An 18569-nucleotide genomic window follows, 5' to 3' on the forward strand; every position below is an offset into this window, starting at 1 on the left:
CGCCCCATCCGATCTTTACAAATTGGTGACAAGCTGGTATTGTTGACTCACCAGTGATTGTACATCCTGGAATTTTGAGTACGGCTTATACCAAGTCTGCGGAGGGGTGGAGAAGTCCATCTGACCTGTTGTTGGTGTTGTGTGGACACCCACGAGATACTGCATTTTCATTTTTTCGTACTGTGGGCTTATCTGTGAGCCAGTGCCCCGGCAGACAATGGAGGTTTCCTTGTGTGAGCCGGCAGACAGTGGCAGTATCCTTGCGCGAGTCCTGCAGACCATGGTGGATTCCTCGCACCTGTGTTGAGCGTGAGTCCTGGGAACTACTGGGAATTCCTCGTTGCATGTGCTACGCGTGACGTCATATGCAGCGGCCATCTTGGGTGTCTGAAACACTAGTCTGAGACATTTGGTTACAGAGAAACGCTCGGATTCTGGGAGCGGTTGCCATTGGACATAACAGTGATCCGCACACTGTTCCTGGTTAACACTGTATGATTTATTTGTTGCCTACATTTGTGTGTTAATTCAACATGCATATCACCTTTATGTGCTACTTCAGCAGTGATATGCACACTTTTTTATTGATATTTACTCTTATTGGATATACTAATTCAGCAGTGATATGCACACTTTTCATTAACATTTACTCATTTAAGGTCCTTAGGGGCCAAGTATTACTTTTTTTATTCTAACTTCTTGAGGTTATTTTGTGTAGGGGTTAAGCACCTGGCTTGAGTTAGGAACTCCAACCATATGTGCACAAACATTTTCACTTACTCCTCATTTCGTATTTCTTCCATGTCTGGGAGAACCACAAATAAAGTGGGGAGAGTTGAATAATATTTTTTAAATTAAATTTCAGCTATCGAGGAAGAAGGTTCCGAAGAATTTTCTTCTACTAGGAAGAAGAAAATTCTTCTACATAGCCTAGGTCCTGAAGGTTTGAGAATTTTTTATCAAATGGAAAAGAAACTTTGTTCTGGTGAAGAACATGATGTATTTAAAACTGCATTAGAAGATGTAGATGGGTATTTTTAACCAACGGATTGTGTAGCTATTGATAGATTTAATTTCTTTCAGAGGAAACAATGCTAAACTGAACCTGTAGAAGATGATGTTTCTGCTTTTAATAAATTAGTAGTTTCTTTTAAATTTGGAACATTGCGTGATGATTTGATACAGGATTAAATATTATGCATACTAATAATTCTAATTTGCAGGATAGGTTATGGGTGTGTGGTGATTCCTCACTTAAGAATATTGTTGAATTAGTAAGAAAAGAGAGTTATTGAAAAGATGTTCAGATGCAGCATTGTCAAGTGTGACAACTTCTTCTGAGAATAAGGAAAGTGAAACTATTTTCAATATAGCTAGTGTACACAAGAATGCATTTAAGGAAGTGTGAGTACTAAAAAGAAGTACAAAGGCTCTTTTAAAAATACAAATCTAACTTGTTTTAGGTATGGAGGAAGGGACCACCTTGCCAGAGATAAAAGTCGTCCTGCACTTAAGGTAAAATGTTTGTTCTGTGGAATAATGGGACACTATGCAAAGCTGTGCAGGAAAAAGGGAAAAAGGAACCAGAGTGTGAAATTGATTTCTGTGAAGTCAGATTCTGATCCTTTGGATGATGGATGTAATGAGGACACAGAAGTTTTGTATGTAAAGTGTACAGTCCTTCATGTAGAGTTGATATAAAAGAATAAACCAATGCCTGAGATGATCATGGAAGGGGTACATATCAACATAATTGTGGACTCAAGATCACAATACATTATCGTCAATAAGGCAATGTGGGAGAAAGGTTTCATTCAAGTAATTAGTGAACATTTAGGCCCTCATTACAACCGTGGCGGTTGGTGTTAAAGCGGCGGTAATACCGCCAACAGGCCGGCGGTAAAAAAAATGGGATCACGACCACGGCGGAAACTGCCAACACAGACAGCCACTTTAACACTCCGACTGCCACGGCGGTAACAACAAACACCGCAGTTGTAACCGCCAGCAGCCAAGCGGAAGACAATGTACCGCCCACCCCATCAAAACCCGCCAATCTGCCAGATTTTCCAGGGCGGTACCAACGCCATCAAAAGCACAGCGGAAACAGTGTTTGGAAGAGAAACGACTCACCTCTCGACACTCAACGAAGAACCAGGACGCCATGGAGCCCGAGTTACAGGTCCTGCCCATGCTGGTCTACCTCCTCATCTACCAGGAACACCAAAGACGGCGCGACGACGACGACGGTAGTGAGTACTGCAACTAATATACAGATGAGGGGGGGGAGGAAAAAGAGAGTGACACACATGCAACACGCAACATGCAACACCCCCACCCACACCCACAACGCCATACACACAAACACATGCAGCAACATTACATTTACACCCTGCAACCCGCTGGAAGAATGCATGGACAAAAGAAATTGAGTCAGTGATATTTTAGAAATAGTCAGATATATTTTAGAATTGGAAAAACAGTATTTACAAAAATATACAATATGTACAGAAGGCCTTACATTGTCCTTCACAAATTCGTGGGCCACCGGGTCAAAAATCATGGGCCAAGCCCACACTTGACTCCTGCCTCAATACAGAGAGAACACTCCAGGGGCATCAGGTCAAAAACACACAGGCACCTCAGGGGGATGAGGAAGGGTGGCACCTCAGCCGGAAGATGGTACTATGCCACTGCTCTTGGAAGGGGGCCCCATGCCCACAGCGATGTCTTGGGGAGTGCAAGGCCACAGTCTCTCAAGTGGGTGGTTTGCCCACTGCTTGGTCCTGGAGAGTGCAAAGCCACAGTCTCTCAAGTGGGTGGTTTGCCCACTGCTTGGTCCTGGGGAGTGCAAAGCCACAGACTCTCTAATAGGTGGTTTTCCCACTGCTTGGTCCTGGGGAGGTCAAAGCCACAGTCTCAGAAGTGGGTGGTTTGCCCACTGCTTGGTCCTGGGGAGTGCAATGCAACAGTCTCTCAAGTCTCTCTAGTGGGTGGTTTGCCCACTGCTTGGTCCTGGGGAGTGCAAGGCCAGAGTCTCCTTAGTGGGTGGCTTCACCACTGGTCAGGGAGGGTGCTTTGTGCCCAGTCTGCTTAATCCTGCCAAGGAGTTGCTGATTGGATGCATATCTCCACTGGTTCTGGAGGGGGCTTTATGCCCAGTCTGCTTCATCCTGCCAAGGAGGGGCTGAGTGGATGCATATCTCCACTGGTTCTGGAGGGGAGGGAGCTTTGTGCCCAGTCTACTTCATCCTGCCAAGGAGGGGCTGAGTGGATGCATATCTCCATGGGTTCTGGAGGGGGCTTTGTGCCCAGTCTGCTTCATCCTGCCAAGGAGGGGCTGAGTGGATGCATATCTCCACTGGTTCTGGAGGGGCCTTTGTGCCCAGTTTCCTTCATCCTGCCAAGGATAGGGTGAGTGGATGCATATCTCCACTGGTTCTTGAGGGGGCTTTGTGCCCAGTCTGCTTCATCCTGCCAAGGATAAGGTGAGTGGATGCATATCTCCACTGGTTCTGGAGGGGGCGTTGTGCTCAGTGATCCAGCACTTGGGGTGTGCCAGTTCACTTTCCCTCACCTGGGTGTCTGAGGCATGAGATCTGCAGGGAACAGGCAGCATGGTAGTTCATGGAGGCAGGGTAGACTCCATCCTGCGGTGCCTAAGACTGCTAACTGGTAGTAGTGCCGGTGCTGGTGGGGGTGCTGCCAGTGGTGGTGGTAGTCTCCACCCTGTCTCCTGCAGCCTCGGACAGCCACCCACTGGGGCTGCTGGTGCTGGTAATGGTCCTACTGTCAGCGGTGCAGGTGGCGGTGCTTGCGGCGGTGCTTGCGGTAGGACTGCTGGTGCTGCTGGCTGTGGTGCAGGTGCCAGTGCTGCCAGTGGTGGAGGGAGGCTACAGCCCTTCTCCAGCAGCCTCGGATGGCTGCCCACTGGGGATGCTGCTGCTGATAGTAGTAGTGGCAGCGGCGGTGCTGCACGCGGTGCTGGTGGCGGGGCTGGCAGTTCTGCTGGTGGGCACCAGGCCTTCACCTGCAGCCTCCGTCGGCTGAAGTGCCTTGCCTTCGGTTTTCTGCCCCTTCCTCACCTTGGCAGATGCTGTTTGACCTTGGCTCTGGCAGCTGGAGTGTCGGAGGATGCCTTGGTGGGTGGGTTGTGCTCCTTGCCCTTGCTGCATGCTGGCCCCTTTTCACCTTGGCAGGTGGCGGAATGGTTTGGTCCTTTGCAGGGGTTGGTGGCACACGGGCTGGCCTGACAGGTGCCCCCTTTGAGCCTCAAGGAGTTGCAGGTACCACAGCGGATGGCAACTTAGTGGCTGAGATGCTCGCCTGGGTTCTGGACACCCTGGCCCGAGGGGAATGACAGGGGGTTAGGGAACAGGTCAATGCTTGCCAGGAAAAGCTTCTTAGACACACTGGGGTGGGAAGAGGGAGAGGGTTTGGGAGTGGAGGAAGAGGGAGTGGTTGTAGGAGGTGTCTGTCTGCTGAGTTTGGGTGAAGGTGCATGGGCTGGATGCTGTTGTGAGGTGGATGGCTGTTGGGTGGGTGGGTGCTTGCATTTATGTACTTTGGGAGGAAGGGTCACAGACACACTGGAAGAGGACACAGGGGATGTGTGTATGGTTGTGGGGGTGGTGACTGCCAGTGAAGGGTTAGTAGTGATGGGCGTGCTGGTGATGCAGGTAGTGGATGAGAATGTAGTGCATGCAGGTGTCAATCCAAAGTATATTTCACTGTACATTTGAATTGCAATGCTTTGATAAAGTTTTACTAATACGTTTGTGAATCATCTGACAGACTCCAGATTTGTATTTGTTCCAAGGGTGTTTATTTAAGTGCTCATAAGTAGAGGAGGATGTGCAATGGACTGGGCTGATGGTGGAGGAAAGTCCAGGGTAGAGTCAAGTCTATTTGTATCACAGGTGCATTGTCCAAGGGGGCATGGGAAGTGGAGCAATGGCAGTTCAAGGTGGACAGGGTGTCAGAGTGGGACAGAAGGGTGACAATCAGGAGAGTCTTATTTCCTAGCGGGGGTCATGGCAATGTTCTCTGGCTTCTGCCTGGATCGCAGGGACCGTTTGCGGGGTGGTTCTCGTTCTGCAGGGGGTGGGGTGCTGGTGGCCTGTTGGTCCTGTGGCAGGGCCTCCTGTCCTCTAGCGCTGGTGGAGGTGGAAGGCTGTTCATCGGTTTGGCTAGTGTCAGGGGCCCGTTGTTGTGCCACTGCTTCCCTCATGGTCTTGGCCATGTCAGCCAGCACCCCTGCAATGGTGACCAGGATGGTGTAGATGTTTGTTAGGTCATCCCCGATCCCCAGGTACTGTCCCTCCTGCAGCCGCTGGGTCTCCTGCAGCTTGGCCAGTATCTGGCCCATGGTCTCCTGGGAATAGTGGTATGCTCCCAGGATGTTGGAGAGTGCCTTGTGGAGAGTGGGTTCCCTGGGCCTGTCCTCTCCATGTCGCACAGCAGTCCTCCCAGCTTCCCCGTTGTCCTGAGCTTCTGTCCCCTGAACCATGTGCCCACTGCCACTGACCCCAGGTCCCTGATTTTCCTGTGTTTGTGGGGTTGCTTGGGGTCCCTGTAGAGGTGGACACACTGCTGATTGACGTGTTCTGGGAACAGAGGATGGGCCCGCTGGGTAGGTGCTGTGCTGGTGTTTCCTGAGGGGGGAGGCTCCATGGTGGGATGGGACTGTGTCAGGGGAACTGTGAGAAAACAGGGCTGATTGCAGAGGCCCCCTAACTTTTTGCCCCAATTTTCCACTTTTTGCTGGTGTTTTTCCTGACTCTGATGGTGCCCTGGGTACTGCTAACCAGTCCCAGGGCCTGTGCTCTGTGTAAAATCAATATGCAAATTAGGCTAATTAAAATTGGCTAAGTTAACCTACCTATAAGTCCCTAGTATATAGTAGGGCATGTAGGTTTAGGGACCACAGCATAGGTAGTGCACCCATAGGTGCACTGCTGAGGTGCCCAGTGTCATTTTAAAGGCAGGCCTGCCTTGCTGGCTGCTTTTAAATTAAAGTTATATGCAAATTCGACTTTGGAATTAAAAGTAGTTCCAAAGTCTTAAACTACCTTATTTTTACATATGTCACCCCTAAGGTGTGCCCTATGTGCCCCTAGGGCTGGGTGCCATGTAACTATAAGCAGGGACCTTATAAAAATAGTTTTATAAGCCCTGGTGAGGTAAAAACAGCCAAATTCGTTTTTCCCTCATTGTAGTAAATGGCCTTCATAGGCTAGAATGGGGAGACTTTATTTTAATTTTTAAAGTCTCCTTAAATGATGCATACCAAGAGTTTGGTATCAAATTAATTGTTGTAATAAATCCCACAACTTCCAGTTGTGGGATTTAATACAACTTGTTCAGGTAAAGAGTTTTAAACTTTACCTGAAAAGTTGCCAATTTCAGCCCTGCATTGTTTTTGCTGCTGTGGTCTAATTGGCCAGCCTTGAGCAGCTTGACCAAGCTGCCTTGATGAGGTGTGAAGTGGCCTGGCTTCACACAAAGGAATGTGCCTGTGGGAGGGAATCTCCCCTCAGCAGATGGTGAGGCAGGAAGGGGGAGGGCTGCCAAAATGGTCTTCAAAGGCAGAGAAGGACATTTGGAGCAACCAGCAACACCCCCACATCCTGCAACCCCAGACAACTAGGTGCCCCCTTGATTAGATTAGGAGAGGGCAAGAGAGGGGTGTGTTTATGATTTTTAGCCACACCAGTGGGTGGGCTCAGCCAGATGTAACTTCCAAAAAGCAGATTCAGCCATGATGGATTTTTAGAGAATGTTGCCTCCTGGGATTGATTTTTGCCACACTTCCCAGGAAGTGGTCATCACAGTGGGAAAGACCCTGCACCTGATTGGAGAACCAGGACCCCCCTGCTTTTCACCCAGGAGCAAGGATAAAACTGGCAGACCTGCACCCACACCGCAGTTCCCTACCACATCCAACAAGGAAGAACAACAGAAGAAGAAGGACTGCCCTGCTGGACCCCTGGCCTGCACCTGGAACCTGCACTCAGAAGGACTGCACCAGCTGCACACTTGGGCTTCACCACAAGAAGGACTTTGCCTGGCTTCAACTGGTTCAAGGAGGGACTCCCTGTTTGCTACAGGTGAAAAATTGCTATCCAGAGTACCCTGCACCAACTCCTGAAGAAAGCGACCAGCTGACCACTGTCCAGTGGCCAAAAAGGAGTTTGCGCCAGGTGCATTCTGGGAGTTGTAGTCCGCACCCCCCAAGGACCATCTCAGAACTTCTGGACCCTTGGGGTGAGCTGTGGACCCCAAAAGAACCTGAAAAGGACATCTGGGAGAAGCCCCAGAAGTTTGGAGAATTTTTGTAAAAAAGCTCCATAGAGGGACCGACCCGCCGCGGCAACTCTAGCCGGCTTGCCTCAACCGCGACCCGGCCTGATTTGCTGGTTCGTCCCGGTAAAGAAAAATCTCCAAAAAAGAGACTAAGGCCCTCATTCTGACCATGGCGGGCGGCGGAGGCCGCCCGCCAAAGTCCCGCCGTCAGGTTACCGTTCCGCGGTCGAAAGACCGCGGCGGTAATTCTGACTTTCCCGCTGGGCTGGCGGGCGGTCGCCTTCAGGCCGCCCGCCAGCCCAGCGGGAAAGAGGCTTCCACGATGAAGCCGGCTCGGAATCGAGCCGGCGGAGTGGAAGCTGTGCGACGGGTGCAGTTGCACCCGTCGCGTATTTCACTGTCTGCGCAGCAGACAGTAAAATACATTTAGGGGCCCTCTTACGGGGGCCCCTGCAATGCCCATGCCAGTGGCATGGGCACTGCAGGGGCCCCCAGGGGCCCCGCGACCCCCCTACCGCCATCCGGATCCCGGCGGTCGGACCGCCGGGATCTGGATGGCGGTAGGGGGGGTCGGAATCCCCTCGGCGGCGCAGCAAGCTGCGCCGCCTTGGAGGATTCAATGGGGCGGCGGTACACTGGCGGTCCGACCGCGGCTTTACCGCCGCGGTCGGAATCCCCATTGGAGCACCGCCGGCCTGTCGGCGGTGCTCCCGCGGTCCTCCGCCCTGGCGGTCTTTGACCGCCAGGGTCAGAATGACCGCCCATGTCCGAAGGTAAAAAGTTGACCGGGACCTCCCAGCCATCGTATCCGAGGAGGGCTCCATGGACGTCGTGTTGGAAAATGGGTTATTGATAGGGCAGGTAGGTACCTACACCTAGCAACAAGCCACAAACCTCCACAAAAGTACAGTTAGGTCTCAGTAAATTAATCCCAGCTCTACCCTTGGTAGCTTAGCATCGAGCGTCAAGGCTTAACTTAGGAGACAAAGTGTAAAGCATTCAAATATCACAAAACAGTAATTAAATAAAACACAGGAAACAGTTTAAAAATCCAAAACCAATTTATAAAAATAGCTTATATTTTTATCTTTAAAATGACACAAAAACGATTAAAATCGGTTCAGGGGAACCGGAGATATGAATTTTTAAAGTATTATTATTTTCTAGCGCATAGAAACAAAAAGCGCCAATCGGGTCATCTGGTTGCACCAGGACCGGGACAAAGTCAAACTTTCAGGCCGACCGCGATGGAGCCCTGCTCGGCTACAGGTCGCGGGAAGCCTCGGTTAAAAAGTTACCTTCTGACTTAGTCTCTTTTTCGATGTTTTTCTTCCCCGGGACGAACCTGCCAGTTGGATCCGACCTCCTGGAGCCCTTGTCCGGATACGCGAAGTCGGTTTCCTCGGTGGTGATTTTTACCTTCGGACTTAGTCGTTTTTTCGAGATGAAAATCCTTCGACCGGGGTAAACCTGGATCTTGATCCGACGTCCGTGGAGCCCTTCTCGGATACGATGGCTGGAAGGTCCCGGTCAACTTTTTACGTTCGGACTTAGTCTTTTTTTCGGATGTTTTTCTTGACCGGGACGAACCACGAAGTCAGGCCGGGTCGCGGTTGAGGCAAGCCGGCTAGAATTTCCGCGTCGAGTCGGTCACTTTATGGAGCTTTTTTCTAAAATTTCTCCAATCTTTTCCAAACTTCTGGGGCTTCACCCAGATGTTCTTTTAAGGTTCTTTTGGGGTCCACAGCTCACCCCAAGGGTCCAGAAGTTCTGTGATGGTCCTTGGGAAGTGCGGACTTCAACTCCCAGAGTGCACCTGGCGCAAACTCCTTTTTGGCCACTGGGCAGTGGTCAGCTGGTCACTTTTTCAGGAGTTGGTGCAGGGGACTCTGGTTAGCAATTTTTCACCTGTAGCAAACAGGGAGTCCCTCCTTGAACCAGTGGAAGCCAGGCAAAGTCCTTCTTGTGGTGAAGCCCAAGTGTGCAGCTGGTGCAGTCTTTCTGAGTGCAGGGTCCAGGTGCAGGCCAGGGGTCCAGCAGGGCAGTCCTTCTTCTCCTTGTAGTTCTTTCTTCTTGAAATTTGGTGGGGATCTGAGGCGTGGGTGCAGGTCTGCCAGTTTTATCCTTGCTCCTGGGTGAAAAGCAGGGGGGCCCTGGTCCTCCAATCAGGGACAGGGTCGTCCCCCTGTGATGACCACTTCCTGGGAAGTGTGGCAAAAATCCATCCCAGAAGGCAATAGTCTCTAAAAATCCAAAATGGATGAATCTGATTTTTGGAGGAGAGATCTGGCTGAACCCACCCACTGGTGTGGCTAAAAATCATAAACACACCCCTCTCCTGCCCTCTCCTAATCTAATCAAGGGGGCACCTAGCTGTCTGGGGTTGCAGGATGTGGGGGTGTTGCTGGGTGCTCCAGATGTCCTTCTCTGCCTTTGAAGACCAGTTTGGCAGCCCTCCCCCTTCCTGCTTCCCCATCTGCTGAGGGGAGATTCTCTCCCCCAAGCACATTCCTTTGTGTAAAGCCAGGCCACTTCACACCTCATAAAAGTGGCCTGGCAGAAGCTGCTGCAGGCTGGCCAATCAGAGCACAGCAGCAAAAACAATGCAGAGCTGAAATTGGCAACTTTTTAGGTAAAGTCTAAACTTTTTACCTGCACTAGTTATATTAAATCCAACAACTGGAAGTTGTGGGATTTATTATAACAATCAATTTGATACCAAATTCTTGGTATGTAACATTTAAGGAGACTTTAAAATTTAAAATAAAGTCTGCCCATTCTAGCCTATGAAGGCCATTTACTTCAATGAGGGAAAAACGAATTTGGCTGTTTTTACCTCACCAGGGCTTATAAATCTATTTTTATAAAGTCCCTGCTTATAGTTACATGGCACCCAGCCCTAGGGGCACATAGGGCACACCTTAGGGGTGACTTATATGTAAAAATAAGGTAGTTTAAAACTTTGGAAGTACCTTTAATTCCAAAGTCGAATTTGCATATAACTTTAATTTAAAAGCAGCCAGCAAGGCAGGCTGGCTTTTAAAATGACACTGGGCACCTCAGCAATGCACCTAGGTGTGCACCACCTATGCTGTGGTCCCTAAACCTACATGCCCTACCATATACTAGGGACTTATAGGTAGGTTAACTTAGCCAATTATAATTAGCCTAATTTGCATATCCATTTTACACAGAGCACTGGCCCTGGGACTGGTAAGCAGTACCCAGGGCACAGCCAAGAGTCAGTAACCACCAGTACCTATCCAGAAAGAGTGGGGGTGATCAGGCAAAAAAAAAGGACTTTCCTACACTGCCCCCCCCCAGATGAAAGGTGATGGGTACTAACCTACACCCTGGTAGTCCTCATCAGCTAAGTGGAAAAACCTGGAAAGGCCATCTGCATTGGCATGAGCAGTCCCAGGTCTGTGCTCCACTGTGAAGTCCATCCCCTGTAGGGAAATGGACCACCTTAACAGTTTTGGGTTCTCCCCCCTCATCTGCATCAACCATCTGAGAGGTCTGTGGTCAGTTTGTACACGGAAGTGAGTGCCAAACAAGTAAGGCCTCAACTTCTTCAGGGACCAAACCACAGCAAAGGCCTCCCTCTCAATGGCACTCCATTTCTTCTCTCTGGGGAGTAGTCGCCTGCTAATGAAGGCAACTGGGTGATCATGGCCCTCTTCATTAACTTGTGCTAACACTGCCCCAATCCCTTCCTCTGAAGCATCTGTTTGCACTACAAACTCCTTGCTATAGTCAGGGGCCAGTAACACTGGTGCTGAACACATAGCCTGTTTTAGGGTGTCAAAAGCTTTTTGACACTCTGGGGTCCAAATGACCTTCTTGGGTTGTTTCTTGGAGGTAAGCTCAGTCAGAGGGGCCACTATGGTCCCAAAATTCTGAACAAACCTCCTGTAATACCCAGTCAGGCCAAGAAAGGCCCTGACCTGAGTCTGGGTTTTTGGAGCCTCCCAATCCAGGATAGTCTGGATCTTGGGCTGGAGAGGTTGTACATGGCCTCCACCAACAAGGTGGCCCAGGTACACAACAGAACTTTGCCCTATCTGGCACTTGCTTGCCTTGATAGTCAGGCCTGCTTGAAGCAGGGCCTGAAGCACTTCCTTCAGGTGGACCAGGTGGTCCCTCCAGGTGGAACTAAATACAGCTATATCATCTAGATAAGCTGCACTAAAAGATTCCAACCCAGATAGGACTCTATTCACCAACCGTTGGAAGGTGGCAGGAGCATTTTTCATCCCAAAGGGCATCACCTTGAACTGAAAGTGGCCCTCTGGTGTGGAAAATGCTGACCTCTCCTTGGCTCTTGGACTTAAGGCAATCTGCCAATATCCTGAGGTCAGATCAAATGTGCTCAGGAATTTGGCAGCCCCCAACCTGTCAATGAGCTCATCAGCTCTAGGTATGGGGTGAGCATCAGTCCTAGTGACTGCATTTAGACCTCTGTAGTCCACACAGAATCTTAATTCTTTCTTCCCACCTTGGGGACTAGCTTTGGGCACCAGTACCACTGGACTGGACCAAGGACTATCAGAGTGCTCAATTACCTTCAGATCCAACATCTTAGCCACCTCAGCTTTGATGTTGGCCTTGACCTGGTCAGACAGCCTGTACAGCTTGTTCTTGACAGGCAAGCTGTCACCAGTGTCAACATCATGGACACACCAATTGGTGAGTCCAGGGGTCAGGGAGAACAGACTAGCAAACTGTCCCAAGACTTGCTTACAGTCTTGTTGTTGCTGATCTGTCAGTTTGGGAGAGAGTACCACTCCCTCCACTGACCCATCTTTTTCCTTTGAGGACAGGAGGTCTGGCAGAGGTTCACCCTCCTCCTCCTTCCCTTCATCAGTGACCATCAGCATGGTCATGTCTGCCCTGTCCTGGTGGGGTTTCATCCTATTAACATGCAGGATCCTGTGAGGATTCCTGGGGGTGCCAAGATCCACCAAGTAGGTGACCTCACCTTTTTTCTCTAGGATTGGATAGGGCCCAGTCCATTTGGCCTGTAGTGCCCTAGGAGCCATGGGCTCCAAAACCCACACCAGCTGTCCTGGGTGATACTCAGGCATGGTAGCCTTTTGATCATGCCAGAGCTTCATGAGCTCCTGACTGGCCTCCAGGTTCCTGCTTGCCTTCTTCATATACTCAGCCATGCGAGACCGCAGGCCTAGTACATAATCCAGCACATTCTCCTTGGCTTCCTTGAGAGGCTTTTCCCAAGACTCTCTCACCAAGCACAATGGGCCTCTTACAGGGTGCCCAAACAGTAACTCAAAGGGGCTGAATCCAACCCCCTTCTGTGGCACCTCCCTGTAGGCAAACAGCAGGCATGGGAGGAGGACATCCCATCTCCTCCTGAGTTTGTCAGACAAACCCATGATCATGCCCTTCAGGGTCTTATTGAATCTTTCCACTAGACCATTGGTCTGTGGATGGTAGGGTGTGCTGAACTTATAAGTAACACCACACTCCTCCCACATGGCTTTCAGATAGGCTGACATAAAGTTTGTGCCCCTATCTGAGACCACCTCCTTTGGGAATCCCACTCTGGTGAACACACCAAGTAGGGCCCTAGCCACTGTGGGTGCAGTGATTGTCCGGAGGGGTATTGCCTCAGGGTACCTGGTGGCATGGTCCACTACCACCACAATGTACCTGTTACCTGAAGCAGTTGGTGGGTCTAGGGGACCAACAATGTCAATCCCCACCCTCTCAAAGGGAGTCCCAACCACTGGCAGTGGAATTAAGGGAGCCTTTGGCTTGCCCCCTGTCTTGCCACTGGCTTGACAGGTGACACAGGAGCTGCAAAACTCCCTGACTTTTTCTGACATTTCTGGCCAAAAAAAATGGTTGACCAGCCTGTTCCAGGTCTTGGTCTGTCCCAAATGGCCAGCTAAGGGGATATCATGGCTTAAGGTAAGGAGGAATTCTCTATACTTTTGGGGGACCACTACTCTCCTAGTAGCCCCTTCTTTGAGGGTCCTAGCCTCAGTGTAGAGAACTCCATCCTCCCAGTAAACCTTGTGGGTACCACTGGTATCCCCTTGTTCTTGCCTGGCAGCAGTCTGCCTCAGGCCCTCAAGAGTGGGACACTCTCTTTGTCCCTGGCACAAATCTTCTCTGGTGGGCCCACCTGCCCCTTGCAGTTCTGCCAAGTCAGGCAGAGTTTGCAGGGAAGGTGTCCCTCCCTCAGAGTTCAGATCCTCCCCCTCAGGGTTGGATTCTTCCTGACCCTCTGTACTTGTTGGGGCTGGTAAGCCAGACCCAGTGCCCTTTCTCTTCTTCTTGGAGGCTTGGCCCATTGTTCCAGGGTCCAAGTGTCCAGCATTTCCCTGTTGTGCTGCCTGTGACCTGGTCACAGCACACACCCATTCAGGGAGATCCAGCATCTTTGCATGGACCCTTCTCTCCACTTCTGACCATTCAGATGCTTCAAGATCATTTCCCAGTAGACACTCTACTGGGAGGGCAGGAGCTACAGCTACTTTTTTAGGGCCAGTCACACCTCCCCATTCCAGACTCACCATAGCCATGGGATGGAGTTTGGTTCTGCTATCTGCATAAGTCACCTGGTGGAAGACACCAGGTAAGACCTGCTCTGGAGAAACCAGCTTTTCTGTGACCATTGTCACACTGGCTCCTGTATCTCTCAGAGCTTCCACTTCAGTCCCATTGACTTTAGGCCTCTGCCTATACCTCTGCATGATGGGAGGTAAGGTGGCCATAGTTGCAATGTCCACCCCACCCACGGATACTAAGGTGACTTCAGTGTACCCTGATTCCACCCCTGGGCCAACTTCCACCCCCAACCCTACACTAGCAATCCCCTGGGATTGCCCACCAGTGGGGGGCTTCTTGGTGCAGATAGCATCTCCTCTTTTATGTCCTGGCTGATAACAGTCAAAACACTTGCCGGCCTTAGCAAGCTCCTGAAACCTTCCTGCTTTAGCAGGATCAAAATTCTTTCCCTGATACCCTTTCCCTTTAGAAGTGAATTGGCTCGGGGCTCCCCCTCCCTGAGAAGTTTTTGGGGACTCTTGTGAGGACTCTTTGGGTTTTTTGTCATCTTTCCCCTGGTTCTTCCCCTGAGAAGAACCATGTCCTCCCTTTTTCTGATCACCCCCTGGGGGTCTCTGGTTAACCCTAGTTCTTAACCAGTCATCTGCTGCCTCCCCCAGCTCTCTGGGGTTGGTCAACCTAGAGTCTACTAGATACTGGCGGAGCCTCTCTTGGACACAATTAGTTAGAAGGTGCTCCCTCATAATCAAATTGTACAGCCCCTCAAAGGTACTTACCCTGTTGCCCTGTATCCAGCCCTCCAGTGCTTTCACTGAAATGTCCACAAAGTCCACCCAGGACTGGGTGCTTGTCTTTTGGGTGTCCCTAAACTTAAGCCTATACTGCTCTGGGGTTAGACCAAACTTTTTAGTCAAGCATCTCTTCATACTGGGGTATGAGTCTGCATCCTCCCCACTCATGGTTAGGAGCCTATCCCTCCCAGAGTTGGGAACTAACTCCCAAAGGAGTGAACCCCAGTACTGAGGCTTGACTTTCCTCATCTGGAGGGCCCTCTCAAAGGCCCCCAGCCACTTATCGATGTCATCCCCCTCTACATAGGCAGGAACCACCCCTTTGGGTAATCTGGGGGCAAAACCCCCACCCAGGGACACCTCAGTTTCTTTCTCGCTGCTTCCATCTTTTTTTTCTTTGCTTGCCCACTTCTTTTTTTCTAGGGCAAGCTTCTCTGCCTCCAAAGCTATGTAGGCTAGCTGGGCTTCCAGCTCTCTCTCCCTGATGGATGGGTTCTCTCCTCCTGAAAGGACCCTCTTCCTATCACTAGCTTTGGGTCTGCCCCTAGTGACTGTGTCCAGTGAGAACCGTTCCTCCTCTTCCTCACTTGGGGTCTGATGCCTTTCCTCCCCTGAATGGTTAGAGTTAACATCATCTTCTTTTGGTTCCTCCTCTGGAGCTTCCTCTGTCTCTACCTCTTGGGCCTCAGCCCATGCTGTCAGGGATTTAATCAGGATTTCCTTCCTGAGATTAGGGGTTGCAGGCAACCCCCTCTCAGTACACAACCCCCTAAGCTGGACTACTGTCAGTGTGGGTAGGCTAGCCAGATCAAGCTCCATGGTTCCCTAGTTTTGTGTCAACAAAAGCTTTTTGCAAAAATTGGAAACAAGAATTTAGAAAAATTACAAAAATTCAATAATTGAAATTAATCCAAATTAATTTAAAAAAAAAATTTTAATTACAAATTAAAAACAATTTTTGCACTAGGACAATTTAAAGGATTTTTAATTTGTTTTATCTAAAACTGTAACGTGATATTGAACACAAGTACAGGATCCCGTCGCTGCTTCCAATTATGTTGGAAAATGGGTTATTGATAGGGCAGGTAGGTACCTACACCTAGCAACAAGCCACAAACCTCCACAAAAGTACAGTTAGGTCTCAGTAAATTAATCCCAGCTCTACCCTTGGTAGCTTAGCATCGAGCGTCAAGGCTTAACTTAGGAGACAAAGTGTAAAGCATTCAAATATCACAAAACAGTAATTAAATAAAACACAGGAAACAGTTTAAAAATCCAAAACCAATTTATAAAAATAGCTTATATTTTTATCTTTAAAATGACACAAAAACGATTAAAATCGGTTCAGGGGAACCGGAGATATGAATTTTTAAAGTATTATTATTTTCTAGCGCATAGAAACAAAAAGCGCCAATCGGGTCATCTGGTTGCACCAGGACCGGGACAAAGTCAAACTTTCAGGCCGACCGCGATGGAGCCCTGCTCGGCTACAGGTCGCGGGAAGCCTCGGTTAAAAAGTTACCTTCTGACTTAGTCTCTTTTTCGATGTTTTTCTTCCCCGGGACGAACCTGCCAGTTGGATCCGACCTCCTGGAGCCCTTGTCCGGATACGCGAAGTCGGTTTCCTCGGTGGTGATTTTTACCTTCGGACTTAGTCGTTTTTTCGAGATGAAAATCCTTCGACCGGGGTAAACCTGGATCTTGATCCGACGTCCGTGGAGCCCTTCTCGGATACGATGGCTGGAAGGTCCCGGTCAACTTTTTACGTTCGGACTTAGTCTTTTTTTCGGATGTTTTTCTTGACCGGGACGAACCACGAAGTCAGGCCGGGTCGCGGTTGAGGCAAGCCGGCTAGAATTTCCGCGTCGAGTCGGTCACTTTATGGAGCTTTTTTCTAAAATTTCTCCAATCTTTTCCAAACTTCTGGGGCTTCACCCAGATGTTCTTTTAAGGTTCTTTTGGGGTCCACAGCTCACCCCAAGGGTCCAGAAGTTCTGTGATGGTCCTTGGGAAGTGCGGACTTCAACTCCCAGAGTGCACCTGGCGCAAACTCCTTTTTGGCCACTGGGCAGTGGTCAGCTGGTCACTTTTTCAGGAGTTGGTGCAGGGGACTCTGGTTAGCAATTTTTCACCTGTAGCAAACAGGGAGTCCCTCCTTGAACCAGTGGAAGCCAGGCAAAGTCCTTCTTGTGGTGAAGCCCAAGTGTGCAGCTGGTGCAGTCTTTCTGAGTGCAGGGTCCAGGTGCAGGCCAGGGGTCCAGCAGGGCAGTCCTTCTTCTCCTTGTAGTTCTTTCTTCTTGAAATTTGGTGGGGATCTGAGGCGTGGGTGCAGGTCTGCCAGTTTTATCCTTGCTCCTGGGTGAAAAGCAGGGGGGCCCTGGTCCTCCAATCAGGGACAGGGTCGTCCCCCTGTGATGACCACTTCCTGGGAAGTGTGGCAAAAATCCATCCCAGAAGGCAATAGTCTCTAAAAATCCAAAATGGATGAATCTGATTTTTGGAGGAGAGATCTGGCTGAACCCACCCACTGGTGTGGCTAAAAATCATAAACACACCCCTCTCCTGCCCTCTCCTAATCTAATCAAGGGGGCACCTAGCTGTCTGGGGTTGCAGGATGTGGGGGTGTTGCTGGGTGCTCCAGATGTCCTTCTCTGCCTTTGAAGACCAGTTTGGCAGCCCTCCCCCTTCCTGCTTCCCCATCTGCTGAGGGGAGATTCTCTCCCCCAAGCACATTCCTTTGTGTAAAGCCAGGCCACTTCACACCTCATAAAAGTGGCCTGGCAGAAGCTGCTGCAGGCTGGCCAATCAGAGCACAGCAGCAAAAACAATGCAGAGCTGAAATTGGCAACTTTTTAGGTAAAGTCTAAACTTTTTACCTGCACTAGTTATATTAAATCCAACAACTGGAAGTTGTGGGATTTATTATAACAATCAATTTGATACCAAATTCTTGGTATGTAACATTTAAGGAGACTTTAAAATTTAAAATAAAGTCTGCCCATTCTAGCCTATGAAGGCCATTTACTTCAATGAGGGAAAAACGAATTTGGCTGTTTTTACCTCACCAGGGCTTATAAATCTATTTTTATAAAGTCCCTGCTTATAGTTACATGGCACCCAGCCCTAGGGGCACATAGGGCACACCTTAGGGGTGACTTATATGTAAAAATAAGGTAGTTTAAAACTTTGGAAGTACCTTTAATTCCAAAGTCGAATTTGCATATAACTTTAATTTAAAAGCAGCCAGCAAGGCAGGCTGGCTTTTAAAATGACACTGGGCACCTCAGCAATGCACCTAGGTGTGCACCACCTATGCTGTGGTCCCTAAACCTACATGCCCTACCATATACTAGGGACTTATAGGTAGGTTAACTTAGCCAATTATAATTAGCCTAATTTGCATATCCATTTTACACAGAGCACTGGCCCTGGGACTGGTAAGCAGTACCCAGGGCACAGCCAAGAGTCAGTAACCACCAGTACCTATCCAGAAAGAGTGGGGGTGATCAGGCAAAAAAAAAGGACTTTCCTACAAGGTTTACCCCGGTCGAAATATTTTCACCTTGAAATAACGACTAAGTCCGAAGGTAAAAATCTCCACCGAGGATTCCAGCATCGCGTATCCGGAGAAGGGCTCCAGGAGGTCAGATTGGACTGGCACGTTCGTCCCGCTGAAGAAAATCTTCGAAAAAAAGGCTATGTGTGAAGGTAAACTTTTAACCGAGGCCTCCCGCAGCCTGTAGCCGAGCAGGGCTCCATCGCGGTCGGCCTTAAACTTTGACTTTGCCCCGGTCGAGGAGCAACCAGATGACCCGATTGGCGCTTTTTGTTTCTAGGTGCTAAAAAAAAAAAAAATTCTTTAAAAATTCATATCTCCGGTTCCCCTTATCCCATTTTTTTTGTTTTGGTGTCATTTTAAAGATAAAAATATATTCT

This window comes from Pleurodeles waltl, chromosome 6 (genome assembly GCF_031143425.1).
Source record: "Pleurodeles waltl isolate 20211129_DDA chromosome 6, aPleWal1.hap1.20221129, whole genome shotgun sequence".
NCBI classification, from domain to species: Eukaryota; Metazoa; Chordata; class Amphibia; order Caudata; family Salamandridae; genus Pleurodeles; species Pleurodeles waltl.